General features: G+C 39.6%; 1 pseudogene; it reads right to left on the reverse strand.

Annotated features, from left to right (window-relative positions):
* Window positions 1-5,269: 5,269 nt before the first annotated feature.
* Window positions 5,270-7,107, reverse strand: LOC116907045 (annotated as a pseudogene).
* Window positions 7,108-8,410: the final 1,303 nt, after the last annotated feature.

The following is an 8,410-nucleotide window of genomic DNA, read 5'->3' on the forward strand; positions in this document are numbered from 1 at the left end:
TTTCCCCCTTTTCAAAGTCTTCCTTCTTCCACATTATATAAATACATAAAAGTAGGAGCCTCTATAATAGCATTCCTAGGGTACTGTAGGGGATGATGGTCTCCTGAAGTTTTAAACATATAAATCAATGCAATATCTTTGTCGCCCAGAGCAATGTGAAGTTAGGGATACGCTGAGTCAGTACGGCAAGGACGAATGCTAGCAGGTGGGTATTCGGAGCTGTAATAATTCTGCAGATTCTGTGCAGTGCATTCTAGTGTGAAGGCCCAGAACATTCGAGGTTTTGGTATATTGGATTCCATGGAAAATATAGAAAAGAAAGCCTTACTTAGACATAGTCTAGCGGAATGTTAAAATCCAAATAGAGAAGGATGACACTCTTGGGGGCAGACAAAAGTAGTTTACTTGGAAGAGAATAATAAACTATGATATGCTGTAAGGGAAAAAATAGATGTTCAGGTATGAAAGGAAAACAGGCCCTCAAACTGAACAAACCAACCAACCAAACGACAAAAAACCAAGTCTTGGAATATATTAAGCACAGCTAAAGTTTCTGTGAGATCATGTTCTGTTCTTCTGCATGAAAATTTAGAGAAATACACAATCCAATTTCTTTGTATAAAGAAGTTTGTAACACTGAAAAAATGTGTACCTAGTAAAAACAGCTTAAATTAAGGCAGCTTAAGTTAATAAAATTACAACCAGGCAGTGGTGGCGCACACCTTTATTCCCATCCCTCTGGAGACAGAGGCAGGTGAATCTCTGAGTTCCGGGCCACCCTGGTCTATAGAGGGTGTCCCAGGACAACCAGGGCTACACAGTGAAACCCTGTCTTGAAAAACAAAACAAACGAAGTTAATAAAACTACAAAAATGGATCATATAAAAAAATTAAGAGCTATAATGGATGCCGGTTGTTAAGGAGAAAATTAAAGGGGACGCTAACAAAATTTACTTGAAAAAGAGCCCACAGTGAAATAATCCTAAGTGTTTTAGATCGTGTGGAAAATGACCAAGTTTTCTAAAATACCAAAGACAACTCAGATATCAAATGGGTGGTCCTTCTGCTTCTCAAATGGTCAGAAATCTAGAGTCTTTGTTGGTTGGGGTAGAGTGAAATATGTCAGCATGGGAATCCAACTAATATGGATTTCAGTTTAAAAAATGAACAGTTCTAAGAACAAATGTGTATTTTCTTTGAATAGACCATTACTTTAAAATCCACACTTGGGGAGATTTACCATTGCTCCTGGCTTCCTCAGATGAAGAGGAGAAGCCCAAGACTTCCTGCTATCCCAGCAGATTAGCATTTGAGATAAAATTCGATGCTGGAAATAAGTTTCTTCACAAATTCCAGTGATTACATCTTTTCTTTTCACCCCATGACATGTGTGCACCAATCTGAACCACGGTGGCTCTATTTGCGTGGCTTACTTTTTGTTGCCTGAAGCTTTGGAGATTCTGCCCTTATTTTATATTTTCAGGCACTTTTAGTGTCTTTCCTCTTCAGAAGTATGCTTTAGTTTAGTTTTTATGTTACTCTTGTCATCCTTTGGCAGGGGAGACTTGAACCCTTTATCCCCCAACTTCAGGTTCTTGAGTGATGGGATTAAAGGCATGGGCTGCAGGGCCAAACATTCTTAATAGTTTGATAATTTTAGGACAAAGGAAATGGCTCAGTGATTAAAGCGTTTGCTATAAAGAGCACTGGAGTTTGAGTCTCCCAAACCCACTTAAATGCTGGGTATATAGTTCCAGCCTCAGCAAGAGATTCTAGGAGAAAGTTGAGTATCTAGGTCAACAATTAGTACACTCATTAGAAATCCCACAGATTAAGATAATGTCCTTAAAGGCAGACTTCAGATGCTGATGGCCCTCGACTGTCACCTTTGAGGCACACAGGCATGTGGGCTCTCTGAGGGGAGAGCTATGTCTGTCTGCATCTGTAGAATGCTTTCCTCTTGACTGGTGGGTAGACTTCTTTTCTTTCTTCCCTGGACAATATAACTCCATCTGGTTGCATCTTGAGAGCAGAGCAGTATATTTAAATCCCCCCTGAGTTTGTTTTTCCTCCAGTCCCCTAAAATGCTTTAGTTTCTGGCCCAGGACTGCAGCTCTTATCATTTCCAGAGAACATATAACCTACTTTCTGTTTTAGCTGAGAAAGGGGTGCTTTGATTTGTCACCTGGAGTTGGGTCTAACTTATTTTTTCTCTGGATTTGTAGCCATTCCTCCTATTCCTGGTTCCAATTTCTGCTTGCTTTGGTATTTCAGCAACGTGCACCACCTTCCATAATGCCCTGGGATCTCTTGGGTTCTTCACCATTGTGTGAGACCCTCTGTAATCCCCAGGGATCTCTTGGGTCCTTCAGCATTGTGCAACACTCTCTACAATCCCCTGAGTTTCAATTCTCCTTGGTTTGGTGTCAGTCCCTCTTTATTCTATGACTCTAGTCTCAATATTTCGCAAGGTTTGAGGTCTCCACTTCTTTTAAGGGTACATTAAGGATGTGATTCATGTAACCTGGCTATAATAAGACATGGGATGAAAACCCCATCCTTTAACTGTTCATCTTTCTTATAGCAACTAGAAGCCATTTTCAAATAGATCATTTTTAAAACATAGGTATGCACACTACTACGAAATTGAAACAATATCTTTATGAATACGTTTTCTGGAAGCAACCCATTAGCACATTAATCCACACAGCTCTGGAATTTGCTTTTGTCGGAAGGAATGGATGCAAACTTGGATTTATAATTCTGTCCACCTAATGCATTTAAGGGTGTGAACTAAAAATATTCCTCATATAGAAAGGAAATAAAAAGATAAATGTGTTCTGCCTACTGCATTTGTGCGACAGTCACATACAAGTCTGCCATACTTTAAAAGCACACTACTAAAATGCGGTCATGTGCTATGCTGGATTTTCCCTGTGCTTTTATGTTTGGAGACATAACTGCTGTATGGCACAGTTCAGATCCTATCAGAGTCAGCTTTCAAAAATTTGAATTGCTGTAATAGAATCCAAGTCACTAGTTATATCTTTAACAAAATAGAAATGCTAATGCATTTATATATCACAGAATCTTTCTTTTTCAACAGTAAGTTGTAGAGTGGGTTTTATAGAAAGTTGAGTAGTATCCTTTTGAGGCCACAGAAGATGCTCGAGGTGTCACATAAGTCACGTGGTAGGGGTCAAGTGGATGGCTGACCCATTAAGTGCTAAAATTCATATGATTTGCAAGGGACTGTAAATGAGAGATGAAAAAAATAAGAAAAAGGAGAAGCTATCCTGTCGGAAATCAGACTTTTAAGTTTATAAGCTTTTGGTTTAAAGCCTTTGTTTTGAAATTTGTGTCTAGAGTTTTCCTTGACCCAAATAAACATCCTGCTTATACACTTATTTATGGAGCCCAAAGGGAAAGCCTGCAATAGATTTCAACAAAATTTATTTCCTGTACCTGGCTAGAACAATAACATGTGGTGAAAATCCCACCCTTTAACCAAGAACTGCTCACCTTTCTTACCCTAACTATATGTCATTTTTTAAAGAGGTCGTTTTTTAAACGTAAGTACACATAGCACTACAAAATTGAATAATGTTTTTGTGAATACATTTTTCCTGAACCTACCAATTAGTACATTAGTGCTTATACCTCTGGAATCTACTTTTGTGGGAATGAAGGCAAAATTGGCTTAAAATATAATTCTATCCATTTTTAAACACCAGGCTTGTACAGAATGCATCATTTATTATTTTCTTCCCCCTGTGAATACGTTGCCTTTTAAAGGCTTAATAGGAAGAACTTGAGAGCTGTAGCAGCTATTAAAGTACTGGGTTTTCATCTGTCCAGGAAAAAAATCAAAGCTGAAAACCTTTGTAGCTTTGCTTCCTTGGGTTTACCATTCTCCACACTGTTTGGTGTCTGTATTATCCCGATTCTTAAATCTGTTATATCCTTCGTCTTTATACGAATTAGTGTCTGTCATAGTTAATATTTTCTCATGTGTTACTCCTTTTTCTCAACGTTTCACATTTCAAAAGCAACACTCACTCCACGGTTTCCTCTAATGCTGTCTCAATCATTCTAAAAACCTTTACTTCCTCGAAGAAGGCCTCTTCACTACGACTCTGCTGTAGAAAGTGTTCTCTTGAATGAAAATTTAAAGAAATATTCTTTACTTATTTGGTCTACAGATGGGTAATTCTCTTGCCTACAATAACAGTGATATTATTGTCTTCACAGTAAGTCCTTGGGAGGGATTGAACATCTCTATTTTAATCAGTTCATAAGGCGTCTTATATCATCTGAATAAATATTGTTTGGATTTAGATTACCTTTGAGTTCTAGCCCATAAAAAGGACAGTCCATTCTCACAGGCCTAGCAGCATGTTGTGGGATGTGGTGTTGAGTCACTCAGCCACCAATCACACCTATGTGGATCATTCAGCATCCATATCCTTGTTACTAAACTACTTTCGTGTCCTGATTTCTCCTTCATATTCCTGAGTCGTGGTAACCAGCATGCTCTTTATCCTTAAGGCCCACTTTTTCCAAGTATACTAAGATGTAGTTCCAGAATTCTGCTTTGATTTTTGCCGACGTGATGTGAGCTTTCTAGAATGAGGCCCTATCTTGTTTTTCACCGGGGAATGCAAGCTCATGCCGACATAGTCCCTTGTGGCCAGGTTCAATCCTGACTCTCCCTCAAGGCAAATGCCAGCACTCACCCAGACTTTGGTTTCTGTGCTCCAATAAGTTTCTGCAAACTATTATTTTGTCGAAAACATTTCCTTCTCTGGACTGAAATAAAGCTCCCTGTCTCTAAACTACTGTATAGAGTTCAAGAAAGGAAGGGAGATAGGGATGAAAGTTTATTTATTTCTCATTAAACTTGTTTTAATGGGTCTCAAAATTCTGTGACAGATTTTTGGTCAAGTTGTTTGCATTAAAAAGTACTGATTTTGGGGTTGGGGATTTAGCTCAGTGGTAGAGCGCTTGCCTAGGAAGCGCAAGGCCCTGGGTTCGGTTCCCAGCTCCGAAAAAAAGAAAAAAAAAGTACTGATTTTGAAAACAAATAGCTTAAAACTGACACACACACACACACACACACACACACACACACACACACAGAGAGAGAGAGAGAGAGAGAGAGAGAGAGAGAGAGAGAGAGAGAGAGAGAGAGAAATGGTCCACAAAACCTTCTTTCCTTCTGAAGGCTTTACGACGCATTGTTATCATTAACCAGTCTTTTACTGTTAAACTTAAATGGCCAATTGAGACAAACAGTTCTGAGACCGCTCTTCCCCCACTGATTAAGACCGGGGTGGCAGGTGTTAGGGATAATATTCATTTAGCTTTCTGAGCTTTCTGGGCAGACTTGGTGACTTTGCCAGCTCCTGCAGGCTTCTTGTCCACAGCTTTAATGACACCCACAGCAACTGTCTGCCTCATGTCACAAACAGCAAAACAACCAAGTGGAGGACAGTCAGAGAAGCTCTCAGCACACATGGGTTTGCCAGGGACCATATCAACAATGGCAGCATCACCAGACCTCAAGAATTTGGGGTCATCTTCTAGATTCTTACCAGAACAACTATCTATCTATCTATCTATCTATCTATCTATCTATCTATCTATCTATCTATCTATCTATCTATCATCTATCTACTTATCTATCATCTATCTATCCATCTATCTATTATCTATCTATCTATCATCTATCTATCTATCTATCTATCTATCTATCTATCTATCTATCTATCTATCATCTATCTACTTATCTATCATCTATCTATCCATCTATCTATTATCTATCTATCTATCATCTATCTATCTATCTATCTATCTATTATCTATCATCTATCTACTTATCTATCATCTATCTATCCATCTATTATCTATCATCTATCTATCTATCATCTACTTATCTATCATCTATCTACTTATCTATCATCTATCTACTTATCTATCTATCTATCTTTTCTTTAAGCTCGGTATGTGGGCTGTGTGACAATCCAGAGCAGGAGCATAGCCAGCACTAATTTGGCCTGGATGGTTTGAGATAATGACCTGAGCAGTGAAGCCAGCCGCTTTCATCGTGGGTCATTTTTGCTGTCACCAGCAACATTGCCACGTCTAACATCTTTGACAGACACGTTTTTTACATCGAAGCCCACATTGTCCCCTGGAAAGCTTCACTCAAAGCTTCATGGTGCATTTCAACAGACTTGACAACTTCAGTTGTCACATTGACTGGAGCAAAGGTAACCACCATGCCAGGTTTGAGAACACCAGTTTCCACTCGGCCCACGGGGACAGTACCAGTGCCCCCAATTTTACAGACATCCTGGAGAGGCAGTCGCAGAGGCTTATCAGTTGGATGAGTTGGTGGCAGAATGCAGTCCAAAGCTTCCAGCAGTGTGGTGCCACGGGCACTGCCATCTTTGTGGGTGACTTTCCATTCCTTGGACCAAGGCATATAAGCACTTGGCTCCAGCACGTTGTCACCATTCCAACCAGAAATTGACACAAATGATACTATGTCAGGGTTGTAGCCAATTTTCTTAATGTAGGTGCTGACTTCCTTAACAATCTCCTCATATCTCTTCTGACTGTATGGTGGCTCAGTGGAATCCATTTTGTTGACACCAGCAATTAGCTGTTTCACACCCAGGGTGTAAGCCAGAAGAAGATGCTCACGGGTTTGCTCGTTCTTGGAGATACCAGCTTCAAATTCACCAACACCAGCAGCAACAATCAGGACAGCACAGTCAGCCTGAGATGTGCCTGTAATCATGTTCTTGATGAAGTCTCTGTGTCCTGGGGCATCAATGATAGTCACATAGTGTTTGCTGGTCTCAAATTTCCACAGGAGATGTCAATCGTGATACCACGCTCACACTCAGCTTTCAGTTTGCCCAAGACCCAGGCATACCTGACAGAGCCTTTTCCCATCTCAGCAGCCTCCTTTTCAAACTTTTTGATGGTTCTTTTGCCAATCTCACCACATTTGTAGATCAGGTGTCCAGTTGTGGTGGACTTGCCGGAATCTATGTGTCCAATTACAACAATGTTGATGTGAGTCTTTTCATTTCCCATTTTTGCTTTGAATTAGTGGTGGCTTTCACAACCTGTGTTCTGATGGCAAACCCATTGCGAAAAGGGGGATGAAAGTTTATTATGCACTGTCTAAGTTTCTGGAGTGGTGCTGGGCACTGCCACATGCATTCTTTCATTAATCAGTGATCTTATTCCCACAACAATTCTGTGGAAATAGCTATTGTTTCCACCTCATGGAAAAAAGAAATAAAAAAAAATAATAGAAAAGTTCAAATGAACAAAACAACAAGAAGGCTGGAGACATGGCTCAGCAGTTAAGAGCACTGACTGCTCTCCTGAGTTCAATTCCCAGCAACCACATGGTGGCTCACAACCATCTGTAATGGGATCTGATGCCCTCTTCTGGTGTGTCTGAAGATAGCTGTAGTGTAAAACAAACCAACAAACCAACAACAATAGCACTCTCAAAATTTGACAACTTGATTCAGGCTATGAGCAACCCAATTAGACCTTCAGTGAACCTTTAGGTCTCTGGGGTTCTCTCGGTCTATCACAACTGCAGTTTGACCAGTTTGGATGGTTTGGGTTTTATATCACGTTTATTTCTACTTCTCTGTTCCAAGTTTCTTTATACTTACTATTGAAGCAAATTAAATCAATTTAGAACATACAGTTTGGTTAGTAATTGCAAAAATCAAACGCTAGTCTCATGGTTTTATTGTCACAACAGTACTGAAAAATTTTTTTCATGTTGATGATGGTAAAATTAATATATCCAAGAGGAGCCACGAAGAGAAGAAATCAAAGCATCAGCTCATAAAATTAAAAGGCGGGGGGATGTGTTCAATTGCTCAGCATGAGTGTCCAGGAGACCATTTTAATTATGGTACTGGTTTCTAAGAAAATTGTTTCCCTTGGACTTCTATGGAAGATGCACGTGAAGAATCATTAGTGGACTGCTGACTGACATTTGTTTTGAATAAAAGAGAGTGCAATTGCATGCCTCCAGGCATCAGCAGCTTTAATAAACACAACTCCTACCTTTATTTTAGCTAATATTAGTATTTGTTTATTTATTCACTTGAAAAGTCCCTGAAGAGAATCTAGTTACAGGGTTTCCAAGTGAGAAACCCTGGAAAGTCATGAAGTCTATATCCATGGGGACAAGGCCCCTCCAACGCCGTCCAACACTCATTGAATTCTGCCCTGCCCTGAATTTTTCTAGAATGGTCAAAGGCTATAAGAGATCTTGAGCCTTTATCATATTATGTCAAAATTGCCAGGGCTTCACTTTTTAATGAGAAAACTAATTAATTCAGTGAGTGACAAAATAATCAGTGGA

Source organism: Rattus rattus, chromosome 8 (assembly GCF_011064425.1).
Source record: "Rattus rattus isolate New Zealand chromosome 8, Rrattus_CSIRO_v1, whole genome shotgun sequence".
Classification (NCBI taxonomy): domain Eukaryota; kingdom Metazoa; phylum Chordata; class Mammalia; order Rodentia; family Muridae; genus Rattus; species Rattus rattus.